The following is a 21,961-nucleotide window of genomic DNA, read 5'->3' on the forward strand; positions in this document are numbered from 1 at the left end:
ATATATATATATATATATATAAAGGAGGCATATTTCCTGAAATATTAGAGCGCCACCTAGGATTACTAATGCTTTCGGCCAATAAAAAATAAGATTTCTAATTTATTTTTGAATTAAAAAAATCGATTGCCACGTAGATAATTAATTAGGTGCCACATAGATATTTTCTGAAATATTAGAGCGCCACCTAGGATTACTAATGGTTTCGGCCAATAAAAAATAAGATTTCTAATTTATTTTTGAATTAAAAAAATCGATTGCCACGTAGATAATTAATTAGGTGTCACATAGATATTCTAATTAATTAATTTGTAATATATACAATTCCATCCAAAATCAAACACTCTAATGAATCTAAAATAAAATTCATCCAAAATCAAACACTAATCTAAAATAAAATAAATAAAATTCAATTTAAAATCAAACATTAATCCAATATTAGAGCGCCACGTAGGAAATTTAATGGTTTCGGCCAATGAAAATAAGATTTCAAAATTAATTTTGAATTACAAAAGTCGAGTGCCAGTAGATAAATAATTAAGTGTCACGAAGATATTTTTATTAATTAATTCTTAATATTACACATGTACAATTTCATCAAAAAACAAACACTCTCATAATTAAAAAAAAAATCTAAAATAAAATTCAAAATAAAAAAGTAATCTAATCTAATACTTCCTCCGTTCCGGAAATATCGCACCATGGTTGACTTTTACCCATTTAATCATTACTTTGACTCTTAATATACCAAATCGTATGTAAGTAAAAATTATAAAAAAAATAATATTTAGAAAATATATATCTATACGAATCTAACAAGACTCCATATGACTAAAATTTTCTTACGTACAAATCACAAAAAATGGACAAAGTCGTAGTGTGAATAGTGTAAAAAACAAATGGTGCGATATTTCCGGAACGGAGGAAGTGTATAAAATTGGTATATACATGCATACGAGTTCTATTTAAACATAACAATAGAATCCGTGCATCGCACGGGCTAAAATCTAGTAGATAATAATCAAAAGGTTGGATTAATTTTGAAAAATCGCTTAAAAATTGGATTATTAAAAATAATTTTTCCTATAAAAAATGAAAATTGTTATCATTTTTGATAACTAGTCCAATATGGAGCTCTTATTTAACAACTCTTTTTCTCCTTTTTAAGCCCTTATACGTTTTCGTCAAATCAATTAATTTTTTGCCTTTTTTTTATTATATTTTATTTTTCAAACCCAGTACGACAAATAGAACCCATCAAACCATTTTTTCACAAGAATTATGTTTTGGAGTTTGAATTCCACGTTCAACACTTTGGATTGCTTACCTTTTAAAAAAGATATTGGAGATGAAAATGTGTTTTTTTTTGTAAGTCAAGCTAAACATTCATCTAAAGCCCATAATGTAAACCTTTGAAGGCATATTTGATATGAACAGAACTCTTAGGCTCCGTTCTTTTTGGTTTAAATCTCATGAAAATTCAGTTTAATTCAGTAGCATTCAGTTCAGTAAAATTCAATTCAACTTACTTTTATTAGTAGTATCATAATAATATTTATTTATTACTGTTAGTTTCACGGAGTTCCTCAAGAGGGGGGTGAATTGATATTTTACGTATTTATAAAAATTAAACTATACGGAACAGAAACAGTAAAATATGCAAGCAAGATTTAGCGTGGAAAACTCTCTAGGCCCAATAGAGAGGAAAAAACCACGGCCCCTTTGGGGACTTAAACACTTTCACTAATTAGGCAAAACAACTTAGTTTCTTTACAAACCTAATCTACTCGGGCCACAATCTGCCAATCGCCTCTGATTGCAGATGACTAGGAACAACCCTCTTTGTTCCTTCCCTTATGGAAACAGTCCCTCAACTGTTCCAACTCACTGATCTCTTGTGAGATCTTCTCTCCTGCTCAAGTAAGCCTGACTCAGGCTTAACTTACAATAACTCAACACTTTAATCAAACGTATAAGAATTAATTAACTACTTAACATACGATATAAGACCGAGTAACAAATACTGCTCTATATGGGAACAGGAACAGACTTCTTCAAAGATTAAGACTTTAAGGATGATACCTGAAAGCTTCCGGTTGATGTAAATAAGTCTGATAAAAAGTTTAGCAAAGAACAAAGGTTGTATTTATACGAATCCAAGTGTTTAACCTAGATTCAAATCCAACCCAGTTTATGACTCTTTTTAATAGATAGATTTTCGCAAATCTTACTTCAAACGCGTTTTAGGAAAATCAATCTTTTCGTATTTTGAGAGTTATATGTTAACTCAAATTCAAGAGTATAACTTCAAACAGTTTTGTAAAATCAGTTTAAAAACATTTGATGTTTATCTTTTTGTAAAAGCAAAACTGTTTTATTTCGTTTCACGATATAACTAGGACTCTTCAAAATACTCTGTTCCCATACTAAGCATGTACTAAATTACATTGGTCTTATACCTTTCGACCCTTATAGAATTTGCTTGACTTAATCCTTGATTTAATCTTGCCACGTACTTTGAACTTAATTACTTCAAAGTTCCCTTGCTTGCTTCGGTTGTTGCATTTGTCCTTCTTTTAAATATTAACCTGTTCCTGACATTCTCCAAAATAAACTATTAGTAGAAGGTTAGCTTGTCATCATCAAAACCAGGAATCAACAATTACTATTATTATAATAATTATTTATTTATTATTAACATTATTATAATTATTATTTATTATTAATAATAATTACTATGTTATGAATATTATGTGGATGCCATTATACCCCTAGTATATTTCCAGAATATTCTAGATTTTATTGTTCCTCAAGTAAACCCTATTATATTGATGTATATATAGCCTGTTGTTCATGGAATAAAACACAAAGTTGTCCTCTCCCAATTTCACCTTCCGTTTCAATGTTGATAGTTCAGTAGGAACACTTGACAAGAGGGGGGGTGAATTGTTTCTTGGGAACTTGAGTAAGTTTCTTGCGGAATTTAAACAATAAAGAAACTGAGAATAATGAGCGAAGAAAGATATAAAATGGAGGAACCTTCTTGACCCTAATCAAGAAGAACCTCACTACTCTTTTGTATTAATGCAATAACTCTATTACAAATACACTCTTTAACTCGAGTTCCTCTCGAACACGAGTTCCCCACAGCAATCCCCTTCGATTACTGTGCTACTCTTTCTCTCTCTGACTTAACTCTAAGTCGCTCCTTTTCTCTTTGACTTAACTCTAAGTCACTGTTTCTCTCTTTGACTAAACTCTTAGTCGCTCTTTCTCTCTTTGACTTAACTCTAAGTCACTCAAGGATCACTCAATCCTTAAACCCAAAATACAATATGATAGATGGATTCTAGTACGTAATAAAGCTTATAGTAATAAGGAACTCAAGGAACACTCTATTTTGCCAACTGATTCTTTTAAAACGTTTAAGCTCTTTAAGATAGATTTTGTAGAAATCAGTTGTGCTTTGAAAAGCCAAAACTCTTCTCCTTTTATAGGAGAGTTTTACTTAGGGTTGGGTACCCATGTTCTCCTCAACTACCCACTAACAGTTACTGCTCAGTAACATGGGCATAGTTGGAGAGAAACAAGGGAGACCAAAAAAAAACACTAAATGTACGTTAAACAGAAATACGTGGGGATAGTTTCAAGGAACATGGAAAATCTTTTACTTGAGAAACAAGGATAATAAATCAGAATCCTATGTTTCATTTATTAATTAAATTCATTTTATTTATTAAAAAGATTTTCCAAGTTAAAACTCTTTTATAATTACAGTTAACATATTTCATTTAAAACGTACCAAAATACTTAGGTTCCTTTCTTTCCAAATTACGTATAAACAATATTAAATACTTACATAAATCCTAAACATAAACTCATATGTTGTAGTCTTCATGTTGCACCTTTAGAAGCTTCACTCGAAGACTTCCCAATTTGTTCCTTCTCTGGAACATCGAGGATCCACATAATATATGAGGATCTCGCCTTAGGAACTCGCCTAAGGATCTCGCCTTTGTAAACTTGCTTAATGATTATATCTTCAATGTAGTGTCTGACATGGATCAATTACTTGCTTATATTCCACGTTGCTTAGTTTATCCAACTCAGGATCTCCTTAACTTAGCATTATCCCTCTAAGGATCTCGGAACCTATTATGCAACATAACTTAACCAATTGTCAGGAGTTTGCTTTGTCATCATCAAAACTTTAGGGTCAACAATATTCCCCCTTTTTGGTGATGACAACAAAACCAAACTTTCAATAAATGTAACAATAATCAATTAGCATAAATATAAAGCAATAAATTAAATAAATTATTTTTATAAAAATTAATCTAAACTTCCTAAATGAAATCAAGGAAAATTGAAATTAATTTTAATAAACGAAAATAAAATTAAAAACGAGAAATAAAATTTTTACGAGAAATAAAATTTTATAAACTTACATCGAGAAGAGAGTAGTGAGACGGACTCAAGTGATCAATTTAAGTTAAGTTTGCATTCATTTCCCCCTGTTGGCATTAACAAAAAGTAGAAAAATACAGTACTAATATATACCGATTATAGCGCCCTCCGATCAACGGTTGGCAAACTAAGTTAGCCTCAAAGTTAAGTTCCAACGTACTAAATTCGAATATAAAACATAATAATTAACAAGTCAAGATTTTAGAGATACGATTTTTTAGGAGTTCCATAGAAATAAAAGAATAAAAATCGTATGTTTCCCAACAGAGGGTTACATACCAAAAAGAATATAAAAAATAAAATAAAAAGTTCCAAAAAAAATCAAAAGCGTAATGTAACACAAATGGATAGGATCAGGAAAGATGGCTTGGGTATGTAACAAGTTTAGGTTGTTCCTTTTTCAACTGCATATAGATCCATATCCTTTCTCAATTGCGTCTTTTCATTCTTCCACTTTCTCATCATCATTCTCATTATCATAATATATATCAACAAACAACAGAGAATCTTTCACCTTGGAACCACTTTGTGAACCCTGTCATACTCTTTTTTGTCTTTTTTTTTTTTTTTTTTTTTTTTTCGGTATAACAACGGCATCCCTTTAAAAATAATACATAAACCATAAATCCTCAATGTTAATTGTAAACCTCGTCACCATATTTGCATCAACAACCGAAGGAACACGGACTGAGGTAATTTCCCCCTTAGAACAATCCGTATTTTATTTTTTTTATTTTATTTTTTTATTTTTTTTTTCGGTTTTGCAACTCCTCATCCTCCTCGGCGAACTGAACAGAACAGAGGGGTCGGGTTGGTGTGCGAACTTGGCGAATGGAATGTGGGTCGCGAACAGGAGAATGGGCTGTTTTGGAAGTTCGCGGTCACCGGTGGGTTTCGGCGACGACGGTGGAGGTGGACGGTTGGGAGGGCGGTGTCGCTGGTTGTTGTGGGGTGGAGAGGTGGTGATTCGTGGCTGGGTAGAAGAACGAATGTGTGGTGGTTCGCGGCTGGGCTCGAGGCTAGCGGCTGGGCTCGGTCGGTTGGCCGGGTCGAGTCCGGTCGCTGGGCTGGGTGCAACTAGGCCGGTGGTCGTGGCCTGCTGGATCCGGCCGCCGGCGGTGGTGGTTGGTGTTTTAATTTTGGGGATTTTTGATATTTAGGGTTTGAATTTGGGGGTTTTTGATTTTTAGGGTTTCTTTTGTTTGAATTGGTGAAATTTGAATTTGGTGGTGGAATTGGGTATGAGAGATCCATAGGTGTGATCCATTAGCTTTTAATTTTGAAAAAAATAAAATTCAATGAAAAAAATAAATAAAAATATGGATATATAAAAAGAAATAAAAATAATAAAAATAATTTGTGGAAAAATAAAAGATGGAAGAAAATTGTAACAAAAAGAATATATCCATGATCCTCCTATTTTAGTGGAACTGTTTTAATTACGTATCTCATATTGCTTGACTAATTAAATACATATTTTAATTTTAAATTTTTAGTTGTTCCTTAACAATGGTAAACTTCAGTTATGCTTCACGCACATGTATTTATAATGGTATATAGTAGTTATGCATAAATCTATAAAAGTAATACCTTGTGAGGAACTTTCCTGCTTACTTATCTCAGCTTGATCATCCCGAGGTCCAATCTCATTTTCCCGTGCTTCTTTCTGCTTGTTTACTTTGCATGTTCCTTGCACAAATTTTCATTAGTTGTACCAAACAGTATATTATCAACGTAAAATTGTACAACTAGTGAGTCAGTTCCTTTTGATTTTAAGAATAAAGTTTTGTCATATCTGCTTCGTTTAAAATCATTTTTCAGAAGGATTTTAGATAATATTTCGCACCACGATCTTGTAACTTGCTTTAACCCATGGAGAGCTTTGTCAGGCTTATAGATGTGATTTGAAAATTCATGATTTTTATAATGGGGAGGTTGTTCCACACAGACGTCCTTTTTAAAAAAATTCATTTATGGAGACACGTTTGACGTCCATGTGATACAACTTAATTTCTGTAAAGGCTGCAAAAACAATTAAAGTTTTTATAGTTTCTAATCTAACAACAGGAACAAAAGTTTCTTCGAAATTAGTACCTTTCTGTTGATTGTAGCCTTTAACAACTAACCTTGCTCTGTTCCTGACCATTGTTCCACATTTATCAAGCTTGATCCTGTACATCCATTTGAGTTCTATCCCCTTCTGGTTATTTGGCTTGATTATGGAGAGGAACGCATGGAAAGTACAAAAGTTCCTGAGTTCAGATCTTGTCACAATTCCTCTTTCAATGTCGCTGACGATCAGATCCATTGGAGAGGAACTCTGATGTTTCCATGGCTTAGGTTGAGATTGAGCCACATGAATATTCAAACTTTCCTCAGTTACTTCTGTTTCTTGAGTTCCTTGAGATCCTCGAGTTCCTTGTTCCTGTTGAATAATAGGGTGATCCTCAGGAACAGGAACTTCTGGATCATGAACTCTAAGATCTTGTTCCTCTTGAGTGGGAACTCCCTGATTCACTTTGATTTCTTGAACTCCTGATTCAACTGTCTCTTTATGTTTTCTAGCTGGAGAAGTTTCCTCATTGTTATCTGTGAAGTGAATCAAACCATTTTCGAAATCCTTCTGTTCCTGAACTTCATTAGTTTCATCAAGCATAATATGTACATTTTCAACACTTTTAAAAGAGTCTTTAAGAGAGGTGTTCCTGTCAGGCAACTGAAAGAACCTACCATGTACATCAGATTTAACATTATCGAGGTAGGTTGTGTGTTCTTTGCTAAGTTCCATTGCCTTGTCACTTTGAGCCTTTATTACGATAAGCTTTTTAAAAATGTCTAGAGTTTCTATCAATAATTCCACTAATTTATTTACAGACAGAGATTGAAGAGTTGAGGAACTTACTTCACTTGATGGATCTTGTGTTGATTCATCGATCTTTGCCATAAGACAAAGGTTTGCTGTTTCTTCTGGTTGATCCTCATCTTCTTCCGAGTCAGTGGCTTCTTCCCAAGCTTCGATCATTGCCTTCTTGAAGTTGGGCTTGGCAAAGGTGGATTTGTTGAATCTTTCCTTATATTGATCCTTTCCCTTGCCTTTCCCTTTTTCATTTTCCCACTGAGGGCAGTCTTTGATTTGATGGTCAGAATCACCGCACTTGAAACATCCTTGGTCAGACTTGGAACCGCTTGGTTTTCTCATTGAGTTCCTTCCTCTTAGATTTCCAGGTTTAGATTTCCTGTAAAATCTTTTCATTCTTCTGACCAACGTAGCAACCTCATCTTCATCAGGTTCTGAGTCCTCCTGTTCCTCAGCCTTGAGAGCAAGGCCTCGGTTCTCAGGAACAGCTGCTCCTAGATGTAATTCATGAGTCATCAAGGATCCCGCCAATTGTTCAATGTTGAATTTGGTGAAGTCCTTTGTTTCAAACAATGCAGTGACCTTGGTTCTCCATCTATCATCCTGTGGCATGCTCCTTAGGATCTTCCTAACCTGTTCATCAGAGGGAATAATTCTTCCAAGAGAAACTAGCTCATTAGTAATGTTAGTGAAACGAGTAAACATTTCCTGGATTGTTTCTCTTGGTTGCATTTCAAAACGTTCATACTTAGACATTAATAAATCAATTTTAGAACGTTTGACCTCATTAGTTCCCTCATGAGTTATTTGAAGGAGATCCCAGATTTGCTTTGCGCTCTTGCACCCCATAACTCTGTTATGTTCGTGAGGTCCAAGGCCGCAATGCAAGATTTTCACAGCCATTGCATTGATTTCTAATTTCTCAAAATCTTCCTTAGTAAATTCAGACATGGGTTTAGGAACTACCTCATTTTGAGCATTGGTCATTGTTACCTTGAAATCACCGACTTCTATGACTCGCCAGACTTGATAGTTCTCTGCCTTGATATAGATCTCCATCCTGTTCTTCCAGTAGGTGTAGAATTTCCCGTTGAACATTGGAGGTCTTTGAGTGGAATAACCTTCCTCGAGTTTCTCGTAAGCGTTCATACTTTCCAGGAACTTTTTCTCAACAGGGTTTCCTGTATTTTTGTGAGATCCTGCTCTGATACCAACTGATAGTTCAGTAGGAACACTTGACAAGAGGGGGGGTGAATTGTTTCTTGGGAACTTGAGTAAGTTTCTTGCGGAATTTAAACAATAAAGAAACTGAGAATAATGAGCGAAGAAAGATATAAAATGGAGGAACCTTCTTGACCCTAATCAAGAAGAACCTCACTACTCTTTTGTATTAATGCAATAACTCTATTACAAATACACTCTTTAACTCGAGTTCCTCTCGAACACGAGTTCCCCACAGCAATCCCCTTCGATTACTGTGCTACTCTTTCTCTCTCTGACTTAACTCTAAGTCGCTCCTTTTCTCTTTGACTTAACTCTAAGTCACTGTTTCTCTCTTTGACTAAACTCTTAGTCGCTCTTTCTCTCTTTGACTTAACTCTAAGTCACTCAAGGATCACTCAATCCTTAAACCCAAAATACAATATGATAGATGGATTCTAGTACGTAATAAAGCTTATAGTAATAAGGAACTCAAGGAACACTCTATTTTGCCAACTGATTCTTTTAAAACGTTTAAGCTCTTTAAGATAGATTTTGTAGAAATCAGTTGTGCTTTGAAAAGCCAAAACTCTTCTCCTTTTATAGGAGAGTTTTACTTAGGGTTGGGTACCCATGTTCTCCTCAACTACCCACTAACAGTTACTGCTCAGTAACATGGGCATAGTTGGAGAGAAACAAGGGAGACCAAAAAAAAACACTAAATGTACGTTAAACAGAAATACGTGGGGATAGTTTCAAGGAACATGGAAAATCTTTTACTTGAGAAACAAGGATAATAAATCAGAATCCTATGTTTCATTTATTAATTAAATTCATTTTATTTATTAAAAAGATTTTCCAAGTTAAAACTCTTTTATAATTACAGTTAACATATTTCATTTAAAACGTACCAAAATACTTAGGTTCCTTTCTTTCCAAATTACGTATAAACAATATTAAATACTTACATAAATCCTAAACATAAACTCATATGTTGTAGTCTTCATGTTGCACCTTTAGAAGCTTCACTCGAAGACTTCCCAATTTGTTCCTTCTCTGGAACATCGAGGATCCACATAATATATGAGGATCTCGCCTTAGGAACTCGCCTAAGGATCTCGCCTTTGTAAACTTGCTTAATGATTATATCTTCAATGTAGTGTCTGACATGGATCAATTACTTGCTTATATTCCACGTTGCTTAGTTTATCCAACTCAGGATCTCCTTAACTTAGCATTATCCCTCTAAGGATCTCGGAACCTATTATGCAACATAACTTAACCAATTGTCAGGAGTTTGCTTTGTCATCATCAAAACTTTAGGGTCAACAAATGTATTTCACAACACGTTATCAGCACCATACCTTAACCAACTGAGTTGATGGAAACACGGACGGTCCCATCACGAAATCCATGTAAGTCAAATTATATTGCTCATCTTATTTTACAAATTTATGTGATTTACATGACGTAGTTACATCCGTATGTAAACACATGTGGTTCCTTTCTAAAACTTTTGTTTAATGTTTCTTACATGGGTTTTGATTTTATATTATTATTTAGTATTCTTGTTGTACCCGATCCGATAGCGCTAAGTCACGATAATGCTAAATTGCTACTAGTACTCTGTACTCCGTATATGATTAGGTTTTCTCAAAAAGCATTTGATCTCAATTTCTACCGTATTCATATATCATGTTTAATATTGTATAGTATTGATCGATTTCGTTTCACAATCACCATGACGGCCCGCCTGGATTGGGGGGAATGGGGTGTAACAATTAATAAGGTAATAAATATGGGCTTTAACCACATGCCTGGATTGGGGTTAGTTTTTCGGCCCGTACTTTTTTCCCCAAATATGAGGGTAATGTATTACCCTAGCCACCCCTAGGGTAATAATTAACCGGGTAATTTCAACTCTTGCTCTTCATTGTTTAGACTTGGTTTCGTCGTCAATGCAATCTTCACCATAGCTCTCTTTCTCTCTCTTCTTGATCTGTCAACTGGAATCTTCAATTCACCATGGTTGCTTTTTCTCTCTCTACCATGGCTAATCTACGGTATATTCTTCAGGTTTTAAATTTTTCCACAATTATTTTATCAACTTTTTTTTCCCGATTAAATTACCGATTTTTGTTTGATTTCTAATCATTTTCAAATTCTTTTGTTTGAACTTCCAACGTGGTTATGTTTGATATTTTTTTTACATGTGATTTCTTTATTTATATGTTTCTTTTTTTTCTTTTGAGGTTTCGGATGTTCTACAAATCTGTGGGATTTTTTTATTTTTTTTTTCTGATGGAAGTGGGATTGTTCTTATGATTAGCAGTTGGTTTGATTTATTGTGATGAAATTGAATATATTACTCTCAAAGTTTCTGGATTTAAAAAAAAATAAGAGGTATCCTCAAATTTTCTGGATTTGGGAAAAAACTAAGAACATTCTTGTATTTTTTTTAAATAATAAAAACATTACTGTATTTTCAACAAAATAAAAGAGAAATTGCATTCATTAATATGTTTATATAGCTTCATTCCAAACACACGAAGCATTAACCCAGTAAAACTTACCTTATTGCCAAACCTCTTCCATAGCTATCCCCATAAATTTTCCACCCCTAAACTTGTCCTCCAGTAATAGTTCCCCAATAAAATCTACCCCCTTAATTATTAACTTCAATCCCCGAGTCTAAGTCTATTACTCCGTATAATGTTTTACAAAGTAATTAACTAATTATTTTCTTATGGAGTATGTGTACAAATTAGTTGTATATTTTTTTATAATGTTTTACTGCCTTTGGAGGCCCTAGTCCCATTTTTGTATTTCGATGAATTCGTTTACGGTAGATATTTTAATTATATATAACCCAAATCTAGCATTTAGCGTGATGGTTATTGCTTTAAACTTAATGATATTAAAGCATGTTTTGATTTGGTTAATTTAATCGCAACATATTTAAAGTATATCTTGCATAATCCCCAATTAATATGTTCACATAAGTGGATACAATAATATGTGAATTATGCAACTTGATAGTTAAGAGTCTTATATCATTATATGGAAATGTATATGTACGTGAGTATACTCCTATGTTATATAGGACAATTTTAAGGAGTCTAGTTTTATGTGAAGCATGTATCATAGTATGCAAGCCGGGCTCATGTTTGAATTTTATTATATATGTTTCGGTACCCTGTACCCTAATTTATACTTATTTTGCTATAACCTTGATTCTGATCCATTTGTATTTTAATAGCAATACTATCAAGCTTAATTATGCCATAAATGATATTATTAGTGGCAGTAACAAATTTGCAACACATACCTATTGCTGACTCAATGACCTATAAATATAAGACAGGTACATACCATAACTTGTGTCTAATATCTGTTTGGTTCAAGTTTTATTATGCAAGTTGCTTATTGGTACTTTATTATTAAAAGGTTTGATTGATACTCATTCAATTTTGGTGTTTAGATGAGATATAAATATCTATTAATTTATTGAAAACATCATCATGGTTATTTGTTATAGTGTTAAATTTCAAATGATCTATATCATCTGATGAATTTTTATATCTTGTCCATATGAGTGAGGTTAATTACTATTTATAAATGAGCATGACTATGTTTAGTCCTTTGATCATTTGATTGGTTCGGTTCTTGCATATATGATTTGTGTATAAGATCATGTGATATATGAAATAAGTTGTGAACTTGGTATTAATTGGGACACTCGATTATATTAGTAGGTATTGTATATAATCTTTCCTGAATTACTTAATCCAATTCTATTCTATTGGCCAACTTGTATTATTAATAGGAAAGGATGAAGTTACGTGTGAAATATATATTTACTACTTTGCAAATATTTATCTTTTGATATTTTTGATGATCTACTAGATTTTATTATAATAGCATCTACTATAGTAGCTTAAAAAAACATGAATGTTTAGGTCTTGCTTTTACTTGAAAAATGTACTTTGTACACATCAAAGGTGTTAGATGCTGAAATGCACATATGTGCAACTAGTTTTATAAAGTCATTAAATAAGAAGGCAACAAGTCAAAATAAGTTCATGGCTTAAGTCTGAATATTTGACCTTGAAATGCTCACAACCCCCTTGTGGAGGAGTACAAGAACAAAACAAAAAACAATATGACCCAAAATCTATATTAGTTTCAAAAGTGTGTTGCCAAAATTATTTACCCTTCACATGACTAGTATGATCTTGTAGCCACTATAATTTTGAGAAAGATTCAAGAATGTTTTTAAATAGTTTGTATATCATCTTTTTGGTGGATGAACAAAATAACGAATTATTAAATGTGCATGTTCTACTCAATAATAAACCATTCCCAGAAGTGAATGAGAAATTATATGATTAAAATGATAAAGATCATGCTAGTAGTCATGACCGAGAATATGAAAGTAAAATATAATATAATCATGGTGGAATAAAATTTGTATGAATGTAAATTTAAAATACACATATCCACACCAGAAGTGAGATTTTAAAGGTTGAAAAGCATGTAAAAGTTAATAATGAGAAAACTCAAATTTTATACTTTCCGTTGGTAGCGGAGGAAAAAATATTGGGCCCACTACACCAAAACATCTTGTTGAGTTTTATTAATACTCATCGCAAGGGAATAAATTGTAGATAAACATGGTGTATGAAGATAGTGAAAGCATATGTCTAATAGACATTGATTGTAGCGCGCTCTCCGAACCAAATTTATACATGAATAAATGCAAGGATTAGTGAGAGATAGCTCTCAACATAATAAAAGTAGTAGTATATGATCAAGATTATAATAAAACGATGTTGAAATTGGTACAAATATTAGTTCATATCTTATTGACTCGCTTTATAAGCATGAGTACAAGATTATACTCTGGAAATGTATACTTTTGTGATATGTACCAAAATTGTAATGGATACTCCTGAAGAGTAAGAGCTGTCTTCCATAAGTTTTGTTTAGATTGTCTTGCCGTTATAATCGAGACACCAGTTTGTGTCATTATATCACATCACAATATGGTCAAGTTTTATATTACTCTGTATCATAATTACAATGATCACTTTGAGAATCTAACCAGAAGTTAAAGAATGAAATATATTGTATCATGATGTGATAATCCAGGCCATCCGGGTTTAAGAACACCCGTTATGAGAATTTGAAAATTCTTGTCAAATAAAATTTTATGTGCTGACACTCCCTCGTATGTTTTATATATTCAAAGGCAGGACAAAATGATAAGGTTGAGTTGTATTTCAATCGAATAGTTATAATGAATCGATTGAGAAAATAAATACTTTAATTATTTTGAAAAATTGTATAATGATAGGTGATTTAAAGTTCACCGTGATAGTAAGTGACCCGAAGTTCACCAGAATGGTAGTAGGTGGCTTGAAGATCACCAATAAGTTTACAAGTGTTTTTGTGATTGATTTAAGTATCATAAATAAGCATCATAAATCTCTTGATTGGGGCAATCATACGTCAGCACGAAAAGAGAAAATATGAAGAAAACAACTGCATATTATATCTACTCCCCATAATCAATGTTGATCTTCAGAAGAGAACAATAGTATGTAATATTTATCAAAATACACGTTGAAAAGTGTATTATTTAGTTGGTGAAATTTTTTATGCCCCATCACATATTGAAAATATTTTCCCAACTTAGGGGGAGACGAGAAAAAATAAGTTGGCAAAATTGAAAGATAATAAATTGATCCTCATATGAGAAAGTTACATGCCAACTTTATGTCCTCGAAGTATGTTTGGACATAAATATCTATGACTTAATTATGTTAAGTTTTACAATGTCTAGAGACATAAAGGTATATGATAGTCATAGTGCTCGATGTTACATAGATTAAGTGTTGAGAATTATATATCTTGTCAATATTTATTTAAATATATACACCTGAAGTGTAGATTATATATACGGTTCCAACATAGTGATTATGAAAAGGATGACAAGATAATGCAGTTGATGATATTTTTGAAAATAAAGAAAACACTATTAATTATATAGTGTATGAAATACCCTTGAAGTGGTATAGATATCTGGACAATAATAGATGGCCCGTGAGGAAAAATGAATGGTACCTATTGATATAATTGATGAATAGCATGCAAAGTATATGTTGAAAATTTTTGATGATACCGGTAGATGATGGAACCGAAATATAATGCATATGCGAGAAATAATGGATTTTGAATAGGGGATCGTAAATCTATGTCTGTTTCGATGTAGACATAACTATAATGATAAAATGAGCTCATGGACCTGAAGTTCAACAAGTTATGGATTTGAAATATCCACACTGTACAGTGTTTTGCATTTGAGTCTTACATTCATATACATGTGTAGTTAATAGGTAAATGCATCATTCATCATACATTTAGATTGTTTTATGTTTTATCATGGTATGATGTAGAATTATCTAGTTATAATTTCATATAACATGTTTCAAAACTATTATGATGTCGTATATGAAATATGAATCCAAAGAATGGTAAGACGGATTTGCAACTTTATGGAAATTTATAAGATGAGATTCTTGCTTCATTGGGCTATTAGTTGCAAAAGAAATATAATATTGATTTAATAGTATGTTATGAATCATGCAAATAAGAAAAGTTCCTGAAGAACTTATACATGATGTTCTTAAACATCTAGCCCTGTGAGTTTTGCATATGAATATCACAACATTGATAAGATATTATCAAAACTTTAAAAGAGTGTTTTTGAAATGACAATTCAACCTGAAGTTTGAGTACGTAAGAGTTATGAAATACACATACTCAATTATTCAAAGAAGAATTCAGAAGAATCATAGTATAAATAACATTATTAGCTATATTATACCTCCAAGTTGGACAGTGATATTGTTATTTATCATGTATTTTCATGACCAAAGAAAGTTTGATCATTATTGATTGAAAACTACCATTTATGACCTCCAGAAGAAGGTATATATGTCCAATATGTATGGATAAGTTTCGTACAAGAAAATGTATCTATCTAAGGTGAAGCTAAAGTATTGTGCATCGAGAAACTCAAAAACAAACGTAACGAATGAGATAGAGAAAAACAAATGATTTTACATGTATTATTTTCAAGGCATTGGTGATAAAGATATTCACTTCATTTGTTTAAGTGGAGAATTGGAGATTCAAGTTAAACTTTGGAGAATCAATTTTCAAGGAACTCCATGCTGCTATATTTGAGAAGCTACTCAACAATATTGGATCGATTGCACCAGAAGATTTCAAATGATGTATTCATCAGGGGGAGAAATACGCGTTGCACTCTTTTTCCCTTAACCAAGGTTTTGTCCCACTGGGTTTTCCTGGTAAGGTTTTTAATGAGGCAACATCTCAAGCGTATTATGAAGAATGATGTACTCTTTTTCTTTCACTAGGTTTTTATCCCACGGGGTTTTCCTAGTAAGGTTTTAACGAGGCATAACCTTCAATAATGGACATCCAAGGGGGAGTGTTATGAATATTATGTGGATGCCCATTATACCCCTAGTATATTTCCAGAATATTCTAGATCTTAGGGTTTATTGTTCCTCAAGTAAACCCTATTATATTGATGTATATATAGCCTGTTGTTCATGGAATAAAACACAGAGTTGTCCTCTCGATCCCAATTTCACCTTCCGTTTCAATGTATTTCACAACATACTATTATTTAATTCTTAATATTATTATTCATTTTTTATTATATTTTTTTTACTGATTCTACTTATAATTATAATTTATTTATTCTTTATTGTTTTTTTTTATTATTTATTATTTTATTACGGAATATATATTATTTATTTTTACTACTAGTATTTGTTTATTTCAGTTCTGTAATATTCAGTTTAATTTAGTTCTTTAAAATTCAGTTCAGCTCAGTTCGGTTCAATTTAGTTTAGTATAGTTCTGTTCAATTCAATTTAGTAGTATTAAGTTCGATCAATTCAATAGCATGTAGTTCGGTTCATATCAGTTCAGTTCAGTTCAAAAGAGCAGAGATTTACTCTATTGTCTAAAGAATCTCTAATGCAGTTGTTAAAACGCAGACCCAAAATAGAAAAAAAAAATCAATTCGATGAAAGGTACACGGTATTTCATCTATTTTATACTCCCTTTGTCCCTTAATACTCGCACCGTTTTGACTTTTTTCACTATTCACATAATTCACCTTGACCCTATTTTATTTCTAGTATATGAATACAAATGTTATTATATAATATATTGTTGGCTTCATCTTAATATATATTTTCAAAATATTAATATTTTATAAGTTTTTATAATATGTAGTTAAAGATATTGGTGGTCAAAGTTTTGCATTGGCAAGCGTGTCTAGTCGAAACGGTGCGAGTATTAAGGGACGGAGGGAGTACAAGTTTATATACATATATACAATATACTCCGTAATTTTTTATAAGCTAGTGTATGTCCAACGCGCGGATGGTGCAGGGGCCTGCACGTAGATCTACGTGCACCTGCACCAAAACGCAAAAAATAAAAATAAAAATACAAAAAGAACATAAGAAACTAAACAAAAAGAACATACTAGAGTAAACGAAAAGAACATTAACCAAAAGCTGAAAAGAACACTAATGTTAAAAAACTAAAGAAAATGTACAAAATTGAAAATAATATATTCTCTCTCCTGATACACTATAAAAAGAACAACTATTTTACAAAAAGAACATCAAGTGAAAAATGCAACAGAAAAACAAAAAAAAAATTATCGATAATATTATAAAAAATTAAGAAACAGTAAAAAAGTTCAAAAGTTAAAAAGAACACAAAATAATTAAAAAAAAGAACAACAACGTTTTTAGAAAACACAAAGAACAAAATCAAAAGAAAAATAAAATAACAAAAACTCAAAAAAATTTAAGAAAAAGACAACAAAAAAAAAGAACAAGAGAACAAAACACATGAAAAAGAACAACATTTTCTTTTTCCTTATCAAACAAAAGAACAGAATGAAAGGGACGAAAAGAACAACAAATCTATGTTCTTTTATTAGTTGTATTTGTTCTTTTCAAACCACTTACTGTTCTAATTAAAAAGACAAAAACGACGATATTTTGATGCACGTAAAACTAGATCTATATTTTTATTTAAATGTATTTTTGTTCTCATCCAACACATCAGATCTATGTTCTTTTATTAAGTGTTATTTGTTCTATTCAAACGATTTTATGTTCTAATTAAAAAAAGACGAAACGACGATTTTTTGATGCACTTAAAACTAAATCTATATTTTTAAAAAAAAAGTAATTTTGTTCTTTTACCACGAATCAGACTATGTTCTTTTTTAAGTGTTATGTGTTCTTTTCAAACCATTATATGTTCTATTTTAACAATTTAATCTATGTACGTTGATATAAAGGAACAAACTATGTTGATTTAAAAGAACAAACTATGTTGATTTAAAAAAACAAACTATGTTGATTTAAAAGAACAAACTATGTTGATGCCACAGTAAAAGTAAAGTTGTAAAAAGAACATTACAATTTGAAAAGAACATTAGAGGAAAGAACAAGGAAACGTACCTTAAACACTTGATCAACATTTATCAGGAGCATTAATATCTTTTAATAAATCTTAAAAAACTGATCTCAATCCTCGGAAAATATCACGCTCTCTAGATATTCTCTTGCTTCGAAAACTAGCCAAATTGAACTAGTGTTTTTCTTAATTCACTCATTTTTCAACAAAGGAGAAACATTCAGAAGGAATTTTAGAGAGAGAATAAGGAGAAAATATATTTTTCACTCTTTCACTCACCATCTCACTCTTTCTCTCTCAAAAAATCTCTCTTATGTTGATAGAATATAAATCCTCTCCTCTTTCTCTCTCTAAAATGTATTTATAAAATGACTAAGGGTTATGATTCATAAGTACAATTATTATATATATATAGTTGCTGAAAAATAGAAAATGAAAAAAATAGGAAGTAGAATCAAAGAATAACAGAGAAGGAGAAAAGAAAGAGTGCATAATGAGAACTAAGCACGTGTTTTTATTTTGTTCTTTTAACATAATATTATAAAAAGAACAAATGAAAAGACTAAAAGAACAAATAGAGAGACTAAAAGAACCAGTCAAGTACCTTGTTCAACAAATAGAGAGACTAAAAGAACAACTCGGAATCATCATTTTCATCATTCTGTTATGAATTATCAAGCACAATATTCATAATATCTGAAAAAATAATAGGTTAACATGTATAAAACCAAGAAAAAGAACGCAACCAAAAGAACAAAGGATAAATAAAAAGTAAGAAGAAAAATAACACAATAAAATAAAAAGAACAAGTTATGAAACGCAAATGAAATTGAAAATAATAAAAAAAAAAGAACACAATAGAATGAAAGAACAAATTATGAAACGCAAATGGTCTATTTTTCTACTATAATGAAATTGTTCTTTTAATACGAGCATAAAGAAACTGTTCTTTTAATACGAGCATATGTTCTTTTAATACGTAAAACTGTTCTTTTCTGGAAAAAAAATCGTAATTACATAATCCAAATCTTCAAAATCAGCGATTTCAACGAAATCAGCGTGTTGTTACATAATTTGATTCATTAAAATCATCAAAACCATCAAAACTCGATTATTACAAAAACAAAATCATCAAAATAATCAAAATCATCAAACACACGATTATTACAAAATCAAAATCATCAAAACCTAGAATTTATTATTTCAAAATTGGAAAATTACCTCCCAAAATCTGATTATTAGCTGTAAAATTCAGATTTAAGAAGAAGAATCGATTTAATTTGACGTTGAAGCAGAAAAATCAACGAATTTTTGGGAATTTTCACTACTTTCTCTCTCTAAGAACCATTTTAGAAAACCTAGTTCATACTTTCTCTCTCCTCTTCACAATTTGAGTTCAAAACATAAAATCTAGAAGAATATATATCGCAAGAAAAAAGCAAATCTAATAAAAAACGCGAAAAACAAAGCTGAAAAGAACAGAGCCTTTAATGTTCTTTTGTTCTAGGGTATTGTTCTTTTGTTCAAGGAAAATGTTCTTTTGTTCCCGGGATTTAATGAAACACGCGCGTTTTATGTGTTTTTTATGTCGTTTTGTTTCCGGTGCACCTAGAGCACGGTGCACACGCCTGCACCATCAAATTTGCGGTGTATGTCATCAGTATTAGGACTTTTGGGATGTACTTAGGTTAATGATTTATGACAATTTTTTTTAGGACTTTTGGGATGTACTTAGGTTAATGATTTATGACAATCTTTTTTCTTGTTCCTTCTCAGGCAGTGTAAAACAAGTGGGGTCATGTGACCTCACTTAACCCAAAAAATCTTTTATCACTACAAGAAATTGTACTATTAATGACGGGAAATCCCGTCGCTAAAGGCCAATAATTGTTGATTAACGATGGGATTTTTCGTCGCGAACCCGTCATAAAAGGGGGCCGTCGTTAATGGAAAATCCCCTCATTAATCCGTCGTAAAAGACATTTGCGATGGTTGTTCCCGTCTTTGTTGGGTTGTTATCCCCGTCGCAAAAGCCCTTTTGTGACGAGATTTTTACCCGTCGTTATTAGATTGTCATAAAAGATACAAATTTTTGTAGTGTTATATTTTAGTTATTTTTTCATTAATTTTATTTTCAATTACTAAATTTTAGATGATTTTTTTTATTTTTAAAAAAGAAAAAGAACTTTGACCGTAATTAATTGTACAAATAATAGAAAAATATTAATTTGTGGTATCTTTTTAGATTCCTTTCAATATAAATTTTCTAAATTTTAAATTTTTTAGATTTTTTTGACTAATGAGATGATAGAAGTACATAAGATGTGCAAGGGCATCTTGCACACCACCACTTAAAATATGGCACCTCAATTTAAAAGATTCCTCTTCCATAAAAAAAATTAAATTGAAACTTGAAATGTGTTTTGAAATTTTAATTTTGAATTTTAAATTTTTTAAAATTTCCAACAATCGTAATTAATTATCTCTAGCTCCCAATAAAGCCAACGAATGATTCCCTATAAAGCCAACGAGTAGCCAAAAAATCATACTTCCTCCGTTTTTTATTTACATGACACAATTGGGTTTAGGACACTATTCACACATGCTTCTTTGACTACATTTTGTGATTTATACGTATGAAAAAACATAGTCGTGTGGTGTCTTATTAGATTCGTCTCAATAAATATTTTTTAAATATCAACTTTTCATATTTTTTTTCTTATCCATAATTGAAGATATTATTGTTTGAAATCGTGCATTGGCAAATGTGCCTAAATAATTGTGTCATGTAAAAAAGAACAGAGGAAGTATTTAAAGATGAAAAAAATCCAATATTTTGATCTTTTCATGAATAAAATGATCCCATAAAATGGTTTGTTGCGATTAAAAATTTGGTTATTTTCCCTCTTGACAAGAATCGAACGTGGGTCTGCACGTACAGTGAGTAAAGGTTATAGTAGCATAGTAATTACCATTGTAGCAAGGGGTATCAGCACGTAAGTCATTGCAAACGAAAATCTTTTAATCTATTTTTACCGAGTTTGAGAATTCTGAATATGATTTCTTTAAAGGTTAAATGATTCTTTATAATCGTAGATTAAGTAAACACATTGTGTTCTAGCTACCTTTTCCAATCTTGAAGGTGGGTCGTAATTTTATATTATAAAAAAGTAAACAACTACTTAGATGCATGATTATGAACATGTTAGGAGTTACACATCTATTTTAGTTGAGTTTGTTTTATTTAAATTTAATTTCTTCAAAAGTTAAATGATCATGTGTAATCGTAGCCAAGCTTAGTAATTAAAAAAAAATTGTGGTTGCTAACTTTTCGAAGTTATGATTCAAACAATGTAATTACAATGCACATGATTATTATTTTTGCATATATATATTACTTTTTTACAGGTTTAGACATACGGTAATAAAAAAAATCATTTGGATATAGGTAAACATTTTCTGGTATTGATAAGTTTTATTGTATGCCCTTGTGTAATTATAAAAATATATAGTATATAAATAAATAAAAATAACACCAATTTTATAGTTCCAACAACCAACCCCTTTTTGATAACGAGGATAAATAATTATTTGATAGTCCCCATAAAGGCAACGAGTTCCAAAAAAATCATAGTTAAATATTTTTTAAAAAACCATTCAGCATTTTGTTATTTTAATAACTAAAATGATCCCAAAAAATGGTTGGCTTAGCGTCGATGACTGAATTTATGAAATCTAACTATAAGCTGCTTATCAATTTCATATCTATTATCGTATATATGCACTAAACATTTTATCTAACATGAATAGACGTGTTGATACTCCTTGCTAAACTGGTTACAACGACCCTTACTTGACCATCCTTACACTATTGTACCCCGTGGATCATCTTGT

Source organism: Spinacia oleracea, chromosome 4 (assembly GCF_020520425.1).
Source record: "Spinacia oleracea cultivar Varoflay chromosome 4, BTI_SOV_V1, whole genome shotgun sequence".
NCBI lineage: Eukaryota > Viridiplantae > Streptophyta > Magnoliopsida > Caryophyllales > Amaranthaceae > Spinacia > Spinacia oleracea.